Raw genomic sequence first — 19,361 nt, 5'->3', positions numbered from 1 at the left:
TGCATCTACTCTATTGCAATGCCTTGTGCTTCGCCTGCTGATCATGCACGTAAATATGGCATGCTTTCCTGTTTTTCAGTACCTTTTCCATTAATGATAACATGTTTTCAAATTCAAGTATTGTCATTCTACTCTATCGCAATGCCATCTGCTTAGTTTGGACATCATGCTTCTCAATATCTTATGCATTGTTATTCATCAGTATGTACTTCATCTGTCTACCATACCATCACTACTAGGGAAAACCTTATACACAGAAGCTTATCAGTAGCGCGGTCTAAAATGGGGCGCTACTGCTAATTAGTAGTAGCGAGGGGTATAAAACCCGCGCTACTACTAAGTTGATAGTAGTAGCGAGGGGTATAGACCTGCACTGCTACTAAGTGGTCTCCACCATGCCCCCGGGATAGGCCATAGTAGTAGCGAGGAGTATAAAACCTGCGCTACTACTAAGTAAGTAGCTATAGCGCTGGTAAGACCCACACGCTATTACTAAGCGTGTCCACCCCGGCCCGATCCACTCCCACCCCACCACTCTCTCTCTCTCTCATCCCTAAAAAAACTCTCTCACGAATTCACTTGTTCCTCGGTCCACCCCACCCCGGCTCCTCTCCCCACGATCTCCTCGCCGCCGCCACCACCCACGTCGGCCGGTTCCGGCGAGCACCGGCCGCGCACAACACTCCCCCAAGCTCCGCCCATCCCTCCTCTCCGTCCAGATCCGACATAGCCGTAGTTCCTACAGGGCCACCCTCTTCTCCACCGTGCTCTCGCACCACTTCATCCTGCTCCCCTCCTTCGCCAGGCCCGCCGCCGCCTCCTCCTTCACCTGCAGCCTGCTGCACGCTGTGTCGGCGCTGCTGGTGCCGCGGAGGCGACTCCTGCTGCCCGTGGCCGTGGCCGTGTCGTCCGAGTTCGTGACGGAGGACGCCGAGGGAGAGCAGAGCGAGGGCGAGGGCGGAGGCGACTCCGAGGCCGAGTACTCTGAGGACCTCAAGGTCTTTGTCGGCAACCTGCCCTTCACTGTCGACAGCGCGCAGCTCGCCGGGCTCTTCGAGCAGGACGGCTCCGTCGAGATGGTCGAGGTATAAATTCACACTCTCTGGTCTTGTTAACTAATAGTTAGTTTGGCGCGAATTATAACGGGCTAAAGTGAAATTCTGCTGGGCATTGCATGATTAGGATAAAGACTTCGGAGTCGGGACGTTTTGTTTCAATGTAGTGTCAGGTTATCCAAGGGATGTGGAATTGTTGCTGTGTAGATTGTGTCCTCCGGGATAGGATAAGGTACTGTAAATTTTTCTCGGCATGAAGTAAGTTGGAGTTGGTTCAGTACTTCAGAGGCCTCGTAAATTTTGTACTTCAGTGTAGTGCCGAGAGCGCTCCAGCGGAGTCGGGGGAGTCTGTGGTAAATCCTAATCCAAAGGAGGTCGGCTGGATTAGAAGGTATATATTGATGCTAACCCATGGGTGGGAATTTTTAGGGGGAGAATTAAAGAATAGAGCATTTGGGGGCAGGCTGTGCTTGTGCGGTTGTGCCTCCCCTGAACCCGTTATTGTTTCTTCATAAATTGTTGTAGATATCTAGAAAAAAACTGTTTAGTAGACTGGTCCAGAAATTAACCCTGTGATACAGAAAGAAAGTTTTAGGGCGGAAATTAAAGAAAAGAGCATTTGGGGGCTGGTTGTGCTCGTGCCTCCCCTTTGATAGAGAAAGAGAAGTATTTATGCGAACAAACTGACCAAAATAAAAAGACTTTTGCTGCATAAGAGAGGCCAAGGAAAATTGGTAGTAGAAACTCGGTTCAAAAAAGGATAGAAAATGAAGCAAGAGCGTTGTGAGAGTGTGTGGTGCAACAGGGGAGGGTGTGTGTGTGTCGTATGAAATGTCAATAACTTGATCGGGCTGGCAGCCTCTGTCATTCTGTTGACGCTGGTGTCGGGGAAACGACACCTATGGGATCATTGGAATCCCTTCTACGGTTGGCGGGCGCGGGGTTGTGAGAAGAGCGGGTTTAGGAGTCAGCACAAAGATCGTTTACCCAGGTTCGGGCAGTGAGGATGCGTAATACCCTAGTCCTGCTTTGGTGTGTATTTGAGAGTGTTCTTGAGCTCTCAAACTAGCTATGGTGACTGCGTAGTTCAAAAGAGCCGAATCCCTCTTCAGTATGCCTCGGGCCTCCTTTTATAGTCCAAAAGGGGTTGCCATAGTGGCACACAGGAGGTGGAAAGGTGTACAGTGCACAAGCTTATCGACCGGCATCACGGGACAAAACGCATTAAATGCGCTACTTAGGTGTCCATTAGCTTTATCGGGGACGGGAACGAGGCCCGTCCCGTCCGTCGCCGCCCCGCCTCGCTTCGACACGCGCCCAGGCCAGCGATGCGTGCAGCGCCATGCAGGCTGGCAGGCTGCTGAGATGGCGAGGTGGTAGGGTCTTCATGAAGATCTACATGCCACCACGCAGGTGCTTGCTGAGTTGACCTGGAAGCCGCATGTTGCCACGCAGGTGCCTGCCCAGCTGGTTGGGCTGGCAGCTGCATGTGAATGGCGGTGGAGTTTTGACGGATGCAGGCCTGGCTATGGATCTGCAGGCGTCCTCGGCAAGGGTCTTGCTGTGGCATCGCGGTCGTCCCCGTTAAGGATCTTGCCGAGGGTCGTCGCCTTCTAGTCCTCATCTGATCTTGTGTATTTATGATCTTCACAAAGATCTGCATGCCACTATGAAGGCGCTTCCCGAGCCTTGGTTTCGACGTTGTCGATGGTGTCGGAACTCCCAGGCTCAAGGGTGGTCGCATTGTTGGCGTCGGGCGAGTTGCCTCGGCAAGGCTCTTGCCGGGGCTGCTGAAGCCGCCCTGGCAAGGCTCTTGCCGGGGGAGTTCACCTCGCCCTCTTGCTTTTTGTGTCCTTGGTCTTGGCGTTGCTCTGCCCGTCCTGTGCCTTTGGCTTCCTTCGCCCTGCCAAGGGCGGCCAAGGACGTGGGGCTGCGACTGCCATCGCAAAAGTAAAGGGGTACAAAACAAAGACCCCTATTTTTGTACACCGACAAGAGCCCCCGGGCCTGGGCCACATATAAGCGTGGGGCGTTATTGGGCCAGGCCCAGAATGGTGCGCGGGCGCGCGCGCGGCGGAATTTTTACCGCGGTAACTTTCACGCCTGCTGCGCTTCCCCACGACCCACGTTGAATGCACGTCGTGGGGGTCGTGCGTAACGTGGGGGTCATGTGTGGGGTGGTTGCTGCCCTCATGCGTCACATCGCAGTAAATGGTAAAGAGGTGGCCCGCGCCTTCCCATAGAAAAAGGAAAAACTGCAGGCGCGCTGCTCATTTACCCTCTACGCCTCTCCAATCTCGGAATCGTCGTTCCTTCCTTCTTGCTCTCGCTCGCCGCCGCCGCCGCGTCCTCGCTATTCTTTGTCCTTCACCTCTCATAGCCGCCATGGCACCCAAAACCAGCAAAGGCAAGGGAGTGGCCAAGGACACCAGGGGAAAGGAGCCGCCGGAGAGCGAGTTGGCGGCGCGGCGGACGCAGCTCGCCTATTTTCCCTCGACGGTCGACGCGGTCGAACTCCGGGACTAATTCCAGCCCCGATGGGGGGTGAAGACGGGGGGCGAGACGACGGGGCATCCAGCCACGCATATCATCCCCACAGATTTTGCCGAGGCCGGCCCGAATCGGTATCCGTTCTTCGTCGATTACTTTTCATGCGGCCTCTGCCCCCCTTCCTCTTATTTCTTCAATGATGTCATGCACACCTACGGCTTCCACCTTCCGGATTTCACTCCGAATGCTGTGGCGTGCATGCCTCTTTTTGCCCATTTCTGCGAGGGCTTCGCTGGAGTGTTCCCCAATACGGCGCTCTTCCGCCACTACTTTTATCCTTGGGTCTAAAAGGGAGGTGCCATCTCCGGCTTTGTCGCCTGGATCCCAAGGACCCAGGAGAAAGGGGCATACCCAGAGGGCACTCAGAAGGAGAGGTGGGAGGAGTGGCAGAGCCGGTGGTGTTGGATTGAGGAGGAGGACCCACATGAATTTTGCCGGGTTCGCCATGCACCGCCGGTTCGCAGAAACGACTGGGGCGATGTTGACACCCAGGATGAGAAGCTCAAGGTCGCCACCACCAGGATCCACCGCCTCACCGTTGCCGGGCTCACCTTGGAGATGATTGGGGCGGATTTCATCCGCCGCCGAATCGCTCCTCTGCACAACAAGGGGAGGCCGGCCTGGCTTTTTAGGAATGCGGCTGACATCATGAGGCTTCGCCCCGGTTTGAACCACAACTTCACGGTGATGGGGCATGCCCACTTCTGCCAGCGGCTCTTTCAGCTCGACGTGAACCGCGACGGCGAGGCCGAGAGGTCCGGCAAGGCTGCGAAGGCCGGCAAGGTCGCCAAGGGGCCCTTGTTTGGGTTGCCGGCGGGGGTGGTCCCGCTGAGCAACAACTCTCACCGGACCGATATCATCGCCATGATGCCGGACTGCAACGCGCACGGCCTTGACCCGAATTGGGCCGAGCCGGAGGCGGAGCGGGTGCAGGAGTTCTTCGACACCTTGTTGGAGAAGTACGTCAGTGACGAGCCGCTGCTCAATCGGGACACCACTCAAGCGGAGCTGGACTATATCACCGCCAGGGCGGCGGAGGCGGAGCTTGCCAAACAGGCTGGCAGCGCTAGCGGCGTGGAGGATGAGGCCGCAGCGGCCGCGGAGGAGAAAGAGCTCGCCCAGTGGGCGGAGTGCGCTGGGGAGGCCAGCAGTGCCGGCACCGGGGCTCCTCTCATTGAAGATGTGGTCGATGAGTCGACTGAGGAGGAGGGCGAGGCCGTCGACCCGCCGGCTGCAGGGAGGAGACGTGTCTTGTGCCGGGCTGGCTCTGGCGAGCCGGTCCGGCCCAGCAAGGCCGTGCAGTGGCAAGAGACCCCGGAGGAGTCCGTGCGCCAGACGAGGGTCGCGGCAGCGAAGAAGGTGGTGAAAGCCGCAGTGGCGAAGAGGAAGGCGACCGCTTCTTCTTTGTCCAAGCGTCCTCGGACTCCATCCGCTTCCCCCCCTCCTGCAGATGTCGACACGGAGGTCGTCTTTAACCTCGGGTCTCTCAGCCCGAGGAGGAAGAGGAAGCCAGAGGTGGAGGTGGTGGAGGAAGAGTAAGCATCTTGCCCCTTCCCACAATTTCTCCTGACTTTACTCTTGTGTATTCTTCTTTGACTTGATGTTGCCTCCACAGGGATAGGGAGACGCTGGCACAGAGGGTGGCGAAGAGGGCCAAGGCCACGCCGGGCGACAAGCCCCCGGTGGGTACTTCAAGCACACTGCTGGTGGTAGAGAGCAGCCCTCGACGCAGCCCCTGCGTCAGCCCCCAGCGTAAGTCCATCACTCACTCCTCCATTGATGAGCTTTGGGGTGTGGATCTTTGGTGTTGATCTTGCCGGGTATGTAGGAGGGGAACGGCAGCAGGAAGAGCCGCCAAGGGCGACCCCTAACACGTCGCCCCTCTCGACTACGCCGCTCCGAGGGGTGTCCCCGGCAAGGGCATCCACCACTGAGCCCACGCCCATGGAGGAGGAAGAGGAGACGAACTTGGGTGCCGGTGGTTCCACCCCGGCAACGAACGTTGGCGGGGAGGGCGCCACTTCTTCCCAGCCTGGTGCGGGCAAGTTATTTACCTTATGTCGTGTTCTTGTTTCTTCTTTTTGAACCTTGGTCTTGGCTTATCCTCATCCTCCTTCTCGGGCCCTAGCCTTGGCTCTGCTTCATTCCCTTTCTTGGTGTCCAGGCCCCTCCTCGGCGGACCAGGAGGACGTCAACACCGTCATCGGGGAGGTCGCCAGGGATGCCGAGGCCGAGGCTGAGAAGATTGCCGCCGAAGAGGCCGCCAAGATTGCTGACGAGGACGCCGCCAAGGGGCCGGCCGGCAAGGCCACTGCTGAGGATGCCGGCCAGGGGCCTGCCGGGGAGGCCGGCAAGGCTGCTGCTAAGGAGGGGATGGTTGACGACCAGCCTTCCTCCTCTGCTGCCTCCGGCTCGGACAGGTATCTGAGGGTAAGCGACGATTTGTTCGTCCACCTCCCAGGGACGGCGAGCACCAGGGCGCCCACCGAAGGGGAGGTGTTCGACAACGAGGTGCTCGCCGCCGCCGGGCTTGAGGTTGTCGACGAGCCACGTGCCGGTGGCGGTGGTTCCCAGGAGGAGGAGCTCCTTCGGGCCATGAACGCCAACTTCCAGAAGCTCCGGGCGCTCCACCGGGCTTGCCTGGACAAGGCCAAGTCCAGGATGGCGGCGATGGACAAGGCGGTGGCAGACCTCAAGGGGCGCGTCGCCGAGACGCAGGCTTGGTTTTGCCAAGCCCATGAGGAGCTGAAGGTTGCCCAGGACCTGCTGGCCGAGCACAAGCTGGAGCTTGTCATGAAGCAGGCCGACATCGAGAAGGCCCAGGACGAGGCGAGGGTGCAGGCCGCCAAGGACGAGGCCACCTAGCACCAGCACCAGGCCGAACTGAACTCCCAGGAGGAGGACCTTGCCGCTCGTGAGGAGAAGCTCGCCGCAACACTCCGCGGCAAAGATGAGGAGGTGGAGAAGCTTGTCGTGCAGCGGACCCAGGAGCTGGAGCAGAGGCACAAGGAGGCGCTCAATGCCCAAGCCCTAGTCCATGCCGGCAAGGTGAAGGAGCTTGAGGTGGAGCGGGATGAGCTGAAGGAACAGGCCGAGAAGCTGGCAAAGGAGAAGGACACGCTCAACGGTGCTCTGACGGAGGCGCAGGGCACGGTCCTCGGAGAGGCCGAGCAGCTCTCCAAGGCCAACGACTCCATCAAAGACCTGAAGCTGAAGCTGGAGGGTCTTGAGGGAACGCTGTCGGAGGTCAAGGCCCGGGAGGGGACCCTGACCAAGGACCTGGAGAAGGAGAGGCAGCTGTGGAAGAACGAAGCCGCCAACCACGCGGATTTCGTGAAGGGTGAGAAGCTCTGGGTCAGCCGTCTCGCCGAGGTCGCCGGCAGGATCACCACGTAGCTGGCCACTATGGGGATGCCAAATGTGAGGTACGTATCGGAACCGAGCATGAGTCCAAATGCCAAGCTGACCCTATTCTTCGAGGGTGTTCTCGGGGCCCTGGAGCAGTTCCGCTCCAACAGGGCGGCCTCTCTGGCCGATGAGGCCCGGAAGCTTTGCCGGGGTGCCATGACCAAGGTTCTCACCAAGGTGGCATACTGGAATCCCAACCTCGACTTCGACGCTGCTACCTCTTGAGCATTGCGTTGGTTTTCCCTTCGAGAGGAAAGGGTGATGCAGTAAAGCAGCGTAAGTATTTCCCTCAGTTTTTGAGAACCAAGGTATCAATCCAGTAGGAGGCCACGCACGAGTCCCTCGTACCTACACAAACAAACAAGAACCTCGCAACCAACGCGATAAAGGGGTTGTCAATCCCTTCACGGTCACTTACGAGAGTGAGGTCTGATAGAGATGAGAAGATAATATTTTTGGTATTTTTATGATAAAGATGCAAAGTAAAATAAACGGCAATGGAAATAGCAAGTATTGGAAGATTAATATGATGGAAAATAGACCCGGGGGCCATAAGTTTCACTAGTGGCTTCTCTCAAGATAGCATAAGTATTTGCGATGGGTAAACAAATTACTGTCGAGCAATTGATAGAATTGAGCATAGTTATGAGAATATCTAGGTATGATCATGTATATAGGCATCACGTCCGAGACAAGTAGACCGAAACGATTCTGCATCTACTACTATTACTCCACACATCGACCGCTATCCAGCATGCATCTAGAGTATTAAGTTCATGAAGAACAGAGTAACGCATTAAGAAAGATGACATGATGTAGAGGGATAAACTCATGCAATATGATATAAACCCCATCTTTTTATCCTCGATGGCACCAATACAATAAGTGCCTTGCTGCCCCTGCTGTCACTGGGAAAGGACACCGCAAGATTGAACCCAAAGCTAAGCACTTCTCCCATTGCAAGAAAGATCAATCTAGTAGGCCAAACCAAACTGATAATTCGAAGAGACTTGCAAAGATAACCAATCATACGTAAAATAATTCAGATTTGATTCAAATATTGTTCATAGATAATCTTGATCATAAACCCACAATTCATCGGATTTTGACAAACGCACCACAAAAGAAGATTACATCAAATAGATCTCCACAAGAGAGGGGGAGAACATTGTATTGAGATCCAAAAAGAGAGAAGAAGCCATCTAGCTAATAACTATGGACCCGAAGGTCTGAGGTAAACTACTCACACTTCATCGGAGAGGCCTTGGAGATGATGTAGAGGCCCTCCATGATCAATGCCCCCTCCGGTGGAGCTCCGGAAAAGGCCCCGAGATGGGATCTCTCAGGTACAGAAAGTTGCGGCGGTGGAATTAGGTTTTTGGTTCCGTATCTGGTAGTTTGGGGGTACGTAGGTATATATAGGAGGAAGAAGTACGTCGGTGGAGCAACGAGGGGCCCACGAGGGTGGAGGGCGCGCCTGGGGGGTAGGCGCGCCCCCCTACCTCGTGCCTTCCTCGTTCGTTGCTTTGCGTAGACTCCAAGTCCTCTGGATCACGTTCGTTCCGAAAATCACGTTCCCGAAGGTTTCATTCCGTTTGGACTCCGTTTGATATTCTTTTTCTGCGAAACTCGGAAATAGGCAAAAAACAGCAATTCTGGGTTGGGCCTCCGGTTAGTAGGTTAGTCCCAAAAGTAATATAAAAGTGTATAATAAAGCCCAATAATGTCCAAAACAGAATATAATATAGCATGGAGCAATCAAAAATTATAGATACGTTGGAGACATATCAAGCATCCCCAAGCTTAATTCCCGCTCGTCCTCGAGTAGGTAAATGATAAAAACAGAATTTTTGATGTGGAATGCTACCTGGCATGGTTTTTAATGTAACCCTCTTAATTGTGGTATGAATATTCAGATCTGAAAGATTCAAGATAAAAGTTCAATATTGACATAAAAATAATAATACTTCAAGCATACTAACTAAGCAATTATGTCTTCTCAAAATAACATGGCCAAAGAAAGTTCATCCCTACAAAATCATATAGTTTAGTCATGCTCCATCTCCGTCACACAAAATACTCAAATCATGCACAACCCCGGTTTCAGCCAAGCAATTGTTTCATACTTTAGAATTTTCAAACTCTTTGAACTTTCACGCAATACATGAGCGTGAGCCATGGACATAGCACTATATGTGGAATAGAATATGGTGGTTGTGGAGAAGACAAAAAGGGAGAAGATAGTCTCACATCAACTAGGCGTATCAACGGGCTATGGAGATACCCATTAATAGATATCAATGTGAGGAGTAGGGATTGCCATGCAACGGATGCACTAGAGCTATAAATGTATGAAAGCTCAACAAAATGCAACTAAGTGGGTGTGCATCCAACTTGCTTGCTCATGAAGACCTAGGGCATTTGAGGAAGCCCATTGTAGGAATATACAAGCCAAGTTCTATAATGAAAAATTCCCACTAGTATATGAAAGTGACAAAACAAGAGACTCTCTATCATGAAGAACATGGTGCTACTTTGAAGCACAAGTGTGGTAAAAGGATAGTAACATTGTCCCTTCTCTCTTTTTCTCTCATTTTTTTAACCACTTGGGACAATGCTCTAGAAAATGATGATCATCACACTTTTATTTATTTACAACTCAATTATTACAACTCGATACAAGAACAAAGTATGACTCTATATGCATGCCTCCGGCGGTGTACCGGGATGGGCAATGATTCATGAGTGACATGTATGAAAGAATTATGAACGGCGGCTTTGCCACAAATACTATGTCAACTACATGATCATGCAAGGCAATATGACAATGATCAATGTGTCATGATAAACGGAACGGTGGAAAGTTGCATGGCAATATATCTCGGAATGGCTATGGAAATGCCATAAAAGGTAGGTATGGTGGCTGTTTTGAGGAAGGTATATGGTGGGTGTAATGCACCGGCGAGAGTTGCGCGGTACTAGAGAGGCTAGCAATGGTGGAAGGGTGAGAGTGCGTATAATCCATGGACTCAACATTAGCCATAAAGAACTCACATACTTATTGCAAAAATCTACAAGTCATCAAAAGCAAGCACTACGCGCATGCTCCTAGGGGGGAGGTTGGTAGGAGTTAACCATCGCGCGCCCCCGACCTCCACACAAGGGAAGACACTCAAAGAACATCTCATGTTTCAAATTTGTTAGACAACGTTTACCATACGTGCATGCTACTGGACTTGCAACCTTCAACACAAGTATTTCTCAATGTCACAACTACTCAACTAGCATGACTCTAATATTAATACCTCCATGTCTCAAAACAATCATCAAGCATCAAACCTTTCTTAGTATTCAACGCACTCATAAGAGAATTTTAATTTCATGATTAAGACAAATTACCATGCAGTTTTGTGAGGCTCTCAAAACAATATAAGTGAAGCATGAGAGAACAATAGTTTCTATAAAACAAATCCACCACCGTGCTCTAAAAGATTTAAGTGAAGCACTAGAGCAAAAACTATATAGCTCAAAAGATATAAGTGAAGCACATAGAGTATTCTAATAAATTCTGAATCATGTGTGTCTCTCTCAAAAGGTGTGTACAGAAAGGATGATTGTGGTAAACTAAAAAGCAAAGACTCAAATAATACAAGATGCTCCAAGCAAAACACATATCATGTGGTGAATAAAAATATAGCTCCAAGTAAAGTTACCGATGGAAGTAGACGAAAGAGGGGATGCCTTCCGGGGCATCCCCAAGCTTTGGCTTTTAGGTGTCCTTAGATTATCTTGGGATGCCATGGGCATCCCCAAGCTTTGGCTCTTGCCACTCCTTGTTCCATAGTCCATCAAATCTTTTACCCAAAACTTGAAAACTTCACAACACAAAACTCAACAGAAAATCTCATAAGCTCCGTTAGCGGAAGAAAACAAAACACCACTTCAAGGTACTGTAATGAACTCATTCTTTATTTATATTGGTGTTAATCTTACTGTATTCCAACTTCCCTATGGTTCATACTCTATTTTACTAGCCATAGAATCATCAAAATAAGCAAACAACACACGAAAAACAGAATCTGTCAAAAACAGAACAGTCTGTAGTAATCTGTAACTAACGCAAACTTCTGGAACGTGAAAAATTCAACCAAATTAGGAAGTTCTAGATAATTTGTTTATTGATCTACAGCAAAAAGAATCAACTAAAAGCACGTTTCTGTGATTTATGAAAACTAATCTCGTGCACGCAAAGTTTCTGTTTTCTGCAGCAGAATCAAATAACTATTACCGTAGGTTATCCTAATGGTTTTACTTGGCACAAACGCTAATTAAAACAGAAAAATGAACCTAACCAGAGGCTATACATATTATTTATTCCTAAACAGAAGCAAAAGCAAAAAAAACTAAAATAAAATTGGGTTGCCTCCCAACAAGCGCTATCGTTTAACGCCCCTAGCTAGGCATAAAAGCAAGGATAGATCTAGGTGTTGCCATCTTTGGTAGGCAAACCATACGTGGCTCTCATGATAGATTCATATGGTAATTTCATTTTCTTTCTAGGAAAGTGTTCCATGCCTTTCCTTAATGGAAATTGGAATCTAATATTTCCTTCCTTCATATCAATAATTGCACCAATCGTTCTAAGAAAAGGTCTACCAAGAATAATAGGACATGAAGGATTGCAATCTATATCAAGAACGATAAAATCCACGGGCACATAATTCCTATTTGCAATAATAAGACCATCATTAATTCTTCCCATAGGTTTTTTAATAGTGGAATCCGCAAGGTGCAAATTTAAGGAGCAATCATCAAGTTCATGGAAACCTAGCAAATCACATAAAGTTTTCGGAATCGTGGAAACACTAGCGCCCAAATCACACAAAGCATAACACTCATGATCTTTAATTTTAATTTTAATAGTAGGTTCCCACTCATCATAAAGTTTTCTAGGGATAGAAACTTCCAACTCAAGCTTTTCTTCATAAGATTGCATCAAAGCATCAACGATATGTTTAGTAAAAGCCTTATTTTGACTATAAGCATGCGGAGAATTTAGTACGGATTGTAACAAGGAAATACAATCTATTAAAGAGCAATTATCATAATTGAATTCCTTGAAATCCAAAATAGTGGGTTCATTGATATCTAAGGTTTTAACTTCTTCAATCCCACTTCTATCAAATTTTGCATCAAGATCTAAAAACTCCGAATTTTTGGAACGTCTTCTAGGTAAAGGTAACTCATCTTCAGTTCCATCATTATCAAGATTCATATTGCAAAATAAAGATTTAATAGGGGACACATCAATAACTTTTAGATCTTCATCTTTATTCTCGTAGAAATTAGAAGAACACGCTTTCATAAAGCAATCTTTCTTAGCACGCATCCAATCGGTTCTTTCTTTGCACTCATCAATGGAAATTCTCATGGCTTTGAGAGACTCATTGATATCATGCTTAGGTGGAATAGATCTAAGTTTCAAAGAATCAACATCAAGAGAAATTCTATCAACGTTCCTAGCCAATTCATCAACTTTAAGCAATTTTTCCTCAAGCAAAGCATTGAAATTCTTTTGCGAATTCATAAACTCTTTAACACTATTCTCAAATTCAGAGGGCATCTTATTAAAATTTCCATAAGAATTGTTGTAGGAATTACCATGATTATTAGAGGAATTACTAGGGAACGGCCTAGGATTAAAGTTTCCTCTATACGCGTTGTTGCCAAAATTATTCCTACCAACAAAATTCACATCCATAGATTCATTATTATTCTCAATCAAAGTATACAAAGGCATATCATTAGGATCCGAGGAACACTTTTAGTAGCAAATAATTTCATAAGTTCATCCATCTTTCCACTCGAAACATTAATTTCTTCTATCACATGCACTTTTTTATTAGTAGATCTTTCGGTGTGCCATTGAGAATAATTACCCATAATATTATCTAGTAGTTTAGTAGCTTCTCCTAAAGTGATTTCAATAAAAGTGCCTCCCGCGGCCGAATCTAAAAGATTTCTAGAAGCAAAATTCAATCCGGCATAAAAAATTTGTATGATCATCCACAAATTCAAACCATGAGTGGGGCAATTACGTATCATTAATTTCATCCTCTCCCATGCTTGCGCAACATGTTCATGATCAAGTTGCTTAAAATTCATAATATCGTTTCTAAGAGAGACGATTTTAGCGGGAGGAAAATACTTAGAGATAAAAGCATCCTTGCACTTATTCCATGAATCAATACTATTCTTAGGCAAAGACGAAAACCACACTTTAGCACGATCTCTAAGCGAAAAAGGAAATAGCTTCAGTTTAACAATATCATTATCAACATCCCTCTTCTTTTGCATATCACACAAATCAACAAAGCTATTTAGATGGGTAGCGGCATCTTCACTAGGGAGGCCGGCGAATTGATCTTTCATAACAAGATTCAACAAAGCAGCATTAATCTCACAAGATTCAGCATCATTAAGAGGAGCAATCGGAGTGCTAAGAAAATCATTATTGTTGGTATTGGTAAAGTCACACAATTTAGTATTATCTTGAGCCATCGTGACAAACAAGCAAGCAAACAAGCAAAGACCGAAAAGAGGCGAACGGAAAAGAGAGGGCGAATAAAACGGCAAGGGTGAAGTGGGGGAGAGGAAAACGAGAGGCAAATGGCAAATAATGTAATGCGAGGGAGATGAGTTTGTGATGGGTACTTGGTATGGCTTGACTTTTGCGTAGACTCCCCGGCAACGGCGCCAGAAATCCTTCTTGCTACCTCTTGAGCACTGCGTTGATTTTCCCTTGAAGAGGAAAGGGTGATGCAGTAAAGCAGCGTAAGTATTTCCCTCAGTTTTTGAGAACCAAGGTATCAATCCAGTAGGATGCCACGCAAGAGTCCCTCGTACCTACACAAACAAACAAGAACCTCGCAACCAACGCGATAAAGGGGCTGTCAATCCCTTCACGGTCACTTACGAGAGTGAGATCTGATAGAGATGAGAAGATAATATTTTTGGTATTTTTATGATAAAGATGCAAAGTAAAATAAACGGCAATGGAAATAGCAAGTATTGGAAGATTAATATGATGGAAAATAGACCCGGGGGCCATAAGTTTCACTAGTGGCTTCTCTCAAGATAGCATAAGTATTTGCGATGGGTAAACAAATTACTGTCGAGCAATTGATAGAATTGAGCATAGTTATGAGAATATCTAGGTATGATCATGTATATAGGCATCACGTCCGAGACAAGTAGACCGAAACGATTCTGCATCTACTACTATTACTCCACACATCGACCGCTATCCAACATGCATCTAGAGTATTAAGTTCATGAAGAACAGAGTAACGCATTAAGAAAGATGACATGATGTAGAGGGATAAACTCATGCAATATGATATAAACCCCATCTTTTTATCCTCGATGGCACCAATACAATACGTGCCTTGCTGCCCCTGCTGTCACTGGGAAAGGACACCGCAAGATTGAACCCAAAGCTAAGCACTTCTCCCATTGCAAGAAAGATCAATCTAGTAGGCCAAACCAAACTGATAATTCGAAGAGACTTGCAAAGATAACCAATCATACATAAAAGAATTCAGAGGAGATTCAAATATTGTTCATAGATAATCTTGATCATAAACTCACAATTCATCGGATCTCGACAAACGCACCACAAAAGAAGATTACATCGAATAGATCTCCACAAGAGAGGGGGAGAACATTGTATTGAGATCCAAAAAGAGAGAAGAAGCCATCTAGCTAATAACTATGGACCCGAAGGTCTGAGGTAAACTACTCACACTTCATCGAAGAGGCCTTGGAGATGATGTAGAGGCCCTCCATGATCAATGCCCCCTCCAGCGGAGCTCCGGAAAAGGCCCCGAGATGGGATCTCTCAGGTACAGAAAGTTGCGGCGGTGGAATTAGGTTTTTGGTTCCGTATCTGGTAGTTTGGGGGTACGTAGGTATATATAGGAGGAAGAAGTGCGTCGGTGGAGCAACATGGGACCCACGAGGGTGGAGGGCGCGCCTGGGGGGTAGGCGCGCCCCCTACCTCGTGCCTTCCTCGTTCGTTGCTTTGCGTAGACTCCAAGTCCTCTGGATCACGTTCGTTCCGAAAATCACGTTCCCGAAGGTTTCATTCCGTTTGGACTCCGTTTGATATTCTTTTTCTGCGAAACTCTGCAATAGGCAAAAAACAGCAATTCTGGGCTGAGCCTCCGGTTAGTAGGTTAGCCCCAAAAGTAATATAAAAGTGTATAATAAAGCCCAATAATGTCCAAAACAGAATATAATATAGCATGGAGCAATCAAAAATTATAGATATGTTGGAGACGTATCAGACGCCGCGCTGGAGAGCTTGCTGGAGGATGTGGACCTCGCACCGCTCGAGGAGGGTATCAAGCCCATCATCAGCCGCATCGATGGAGTCCAGAGGGTAGAGGGCCAGTGCCGAGACTAGGCGTCCCATTTCTTATCGCTGCTGCAGGTTCACAACCAAGACAATTTTCATCTTTAGTTAGAACCGCGGCAACAAGTGATGTAATATAACTCTGCAGTACTTTAAATTGGTGTATGCTATTTTCCTGTTCGATCTCTCTTTGTATGTCCACCGTACGTTTAGTCGGATAGGCCTGCCGGCGCATAAGCCCAAGCCGCTGCGCCTCGAGGACGGATCCTCAATAGCCTGCCATGTGGGCTTGCTGCCATGCAAACCACCTCACCGCTCTCAGCGCAGCCGTTTGAACTGTTGAGCGGACTCGAAACAGGACAAAAGCGTTGCCAGTAGTGGAAAGGACACCCTGCCGTTCTCGACGCGGCCGCTCGAACTGTTGAGCGGACTCGAAACAGAGCGAAGGCGTTGCCAATAGTGGAAGGGCCCCATCGCGCATAGATTTATCATACAGAGAGCAGGATCTCTGAGGAGAACAACTTATATAAAAAGGAAATGTTTAAAGTCTTGCATGACTTAAGCTTTTCTATCGCCGTGCGGGCGTTCCTCGCGCTTGCAGGTGACGCTGCTCACTTGGTCGTCTTCTTCCTTAGAAGCCATGGCCATGAAGAACTACTAAACCGGATTATCACAACTGCGCCCCCAACCTGGCGCGCCAAAGATGTCGGGGAAATGACACCTGTGGGATCACTAGAATCCCTTCTACAGTTGGCGGGCGCGAGGTTGTGAGAAGAGCGGGTTTAGGAGTCAGCACAAAGATCGTTTACCCAGGTTCGGGCCGCGAGGATGCGTAATACCCTAGTCCTGCTTTGGTGTGTATTTGAGAGTGTTCTTAAGCTCTCGAACTAGCTATGGTGGTTGCGTAGTTCAAAAGAGTCAAATCCCTCTCCAGTATGCCTCGGGCCTCCTTTTATAGTCAAAAAGGGGTTGCCACAGTGGCACACAGGAGGTGGAAAGGCATACAGTGCACAAGCTTATCGCCCGGCATCACGGGACAAAACGCATTAAATGCGCTACTTAGGTGTCCATTAGCTTTATCGGGGACGGGAACGAGGCCCGTCCCGTCCGTCGCCACCCCGCCTCGCTTCGACACGCGCCCAGGCCAGCGATGCGTGCAGCGCCATGCAGGCTCGCAGGCTGCTGAGATGGTGAGGTGGTAGGGTCTTCACGAAGATCTGCATGCCACCACGCAGGTGCTTGCTGAGTTGGCCTGGAAGCCGCATGTTGCCACGCAGGTGCCTGCCCAGCTGGTTGAGCTGGCAGCTGCATGTGAACGGCGGTGGAGTTTTGACGGATGCGGGCATGGCTATGGATCCGCAGGCGTCCTTGGCAAGGGTCTTGCCGGGGCCCCGGCAAGGGTCTTGCCGTGGCATCGTGGTCGTCCCCCGTAAGGATCTTGCCGAGGGTCTTGTGGATTTCCTCGGCAAGGATCTTGCCAAGGGTCATCGTCTTCTAGTCCTCATCTGATCTTGTGTATTTATGATCTTCACAAAGATATGCATGCCACTATGAAGGCGCTTCCCGAGCCTTGGTTTTGACGTTGTCGATGGTGTCGGAACTCCCAGGCTCAAGGGTGGCCGCATTGTTGGCGTCGGGCAAGTTGCCTCGGCTGGAAGAGAGCACCAACGAAGAAATCTGAACCTGCTGCCAAAAACAAGTTGGCTTACGAGAGGTCTGATGAGGAAAACAAGGCCATAGTGGCTGCCGAAGTGAAGGCCTTTTTTGCACCGAAACTGCCCCCGCCGCCAAAGGTGAAAATACCTGAGAGAGTCATACAACACTTTGTGGATCTTGCTCAACCGACTGTGGAGAGAACGCAATCAGACTACGAGCACTCTATTAAGAAGTCATATCGTGCACAAAAAGATAAGGAGTCGAGCCTTACAACAGGTAGTAGTAAATGCGGGAAAACTGTTCCCCAGCTGGGAGAACAGGTAGTGCAATCGATCCCCCCGCTCAAGGTGAGTACCACCGATAAGCCGGTAATAACCGAAGCTGCTAGACAGATGGCTAGAGAGGCCGGTGTCACTGTTGGACAACTCCTAGGCATCGAGGATCTCCCCGGGATTGAAGAGGAGGAACTAGCATGGAAATACGTCCCCGGGAACCCTCTGGTCAGGCCTGAGGAGGTCCATCTTCTACCAACGAAGATGCGCGGATTGCATGACTAGTACCTGAGAGAAGTAAATGACGGGCGAGAGAGCCTCATGGTGAAAATCAAGCCAGAGCATTACTTCCATGGAACCGATGTGTGGATTGATTTGCCAGAACTTTTTTAGTTATACAATCAAGACGCACTGGTCGTCAGTTGCTATTGTCTGTAAGTGATTTCTTTCTGTAATTTAAGTCTCTAGCTCAGCTCGTTCATTGCCTGTAATTATCCTCACTATATTCTTTTGTGTGGTATTATGTAGAATGAAGATTTTTGAAATGAAGAGAGATGGAGTCTATGGCATTGGCTTCATTGACCCAAATACCATTTATGAAAATGTATTAAAAGAAAATGAAGAAGACACAGAGGACAACTTGCTAAGGTTTTTGAAGGAACTAAAAGCCAAACCAGAAATATTATTTCCTTACAACTTCAAGTGAGTGTTACTATCTTGTACTACAAATTCTATTTTGCTTACTCGATGTTAAGTGTAGTTGATGAGTTATGCATGCCCGCTTATACAAACGTGTGCGCAGTTTTCACTGGATCCTGCTAATCATTAGAATTGACGAGGGAAAAGTTGAAGTACTGGACTCACTAGGTAAAGACCCTAAAGAATACTACAACCTGTATTTGATGCTCGATAGGTAATTTCAATCATTATCGCACTATGTCGGCCTCTTTAGTTCATTTCATGATATCAAGTAAGTAAGTAATAACTCTTGTATTCAATTTTTTTTTGCCGGACAGGGTTTGAAAAAAGTTCACCCAAGAGATAGTCGGTGTATGGGCACCAAAGCTGAAATGGGTGCAATCCAAGGCAATTAACTAGTACTAGCTACGTCCACGCGTCTATTTAATTCTAGTTTCAATACCATTTTTTCTGATTGAATTCTATTCTCGTAAAGTGCATGAGGCAGGAAAAGGGGAATAATTTGTGTGCATACTACGTTTGCGAGAACATTCGCAATATGAAGTCCGAAAGGACCACCTCTGCAGGATAATTTTGGGTACGTTTGCCAGAACACTATTCACAATTTTTATATCATGATCTAATATATATACACACAACTAATATATTCATATTGATCTCCTTCTTTAAAGACGATGAAGATGTGGGATAAGCTCATACCAAAGGACCGCATACAAGCACTTCAAGAGGAAATGGCGGGATTTTTGCTTGACGAGGTCATAGCACCCGACGAAGAATACCATTTCACCTAATGCCTGCATGTAATGATCTGCAAATTGTAGAAGAAATTGTATATATATGTGTATGCGTGGTCGTACGAGAAATTCTATGATATATGATTGGTTCTACGAGAAATTCTATTATATATGCATAACGTGTAGTAGCGTAAATTACGTTTTAAATGAACAATAATTAAATGTAAAACACAAAATGAAAAGAAAAAATAAACCATAAACCTAAACCCCTGAATCCCTAAACCTTTAATCCCGGTTGGTGTCACCAACCGGGACTAAAGGTCCCCGGCCCCCGGCGCACGCTCGCAGCCACGTGGCAGAGATTTAGTCCCGGGTCGTGGTCAACCGAAACTAAAGGGTGGGGGCCTTTAGTCCCGGTTGGTGAACCGGGACTAAAATCCCTTTCCAACCGGGACTAAAGGCCGTTTCTCCGGTAGTGCTGACAGCTCCTCAGAGCGGCGAGGTTAGGGTTTCTCGTCGTGCGTACCTGGCGAGATTTGGTGTCAGGTTCTTCAGATAGATTCAAGGATTC

The 19,361-nt window shown here is 48.3% G+C and overlaps 1 non-coding gene across 2 annotated transcripts; it reads left to right on the top strand.

Moving 5' to 3' along the window:
- Nucleotides 1-517: 517 nt before the first annotated feature.
- Nucleotides 518-18,969, top strand: LOC109782362 (uncharacterized). 2 transcript variants are annotated; one of them, XR_005753582.3, is made up of 5 exons: nucleotides 518-1,085; nucleotides 17,886-18,059; nucleotides 18,160-18,270; nucleotides 18,374-18,633; nucleotides 18,728-18,969. It is a non-coding gene; the product is annotated as an uncharacterized protein (transcript). The 2 variants fall into 2 exon arrangements; XR_012181325.1 differs by lacking the exon at nucleotides 518-1,085 and adding an exon at nucleotides 13,353-17,791.
- The last annotated feature ends 392 nt before the right edge of the window (nucleotides 18,970-19,361 follow it).

Source organism: Aegilops tauschii, chromosome 4 (assembly GCF_002575655.3).
Source record: "Aegilops tauschii subsp. strangulata cultivar AL8/78 chromosome 4, Aet v6.0, whole genome shotgun sequence".
Classification (NCBI taxonomy): domain Eukaryota; kingdom Viridiplantae; phylum Streptophyta; class Magnoliopsida; order Poales; family Poaceae; genus Aegilops; species Aegilops tauschii.
The sequence above is the reverse complement of the archived record's forward strand: the minus strand, read 5'-3'. Positions and strand labels throughout refer to the sequence as shown.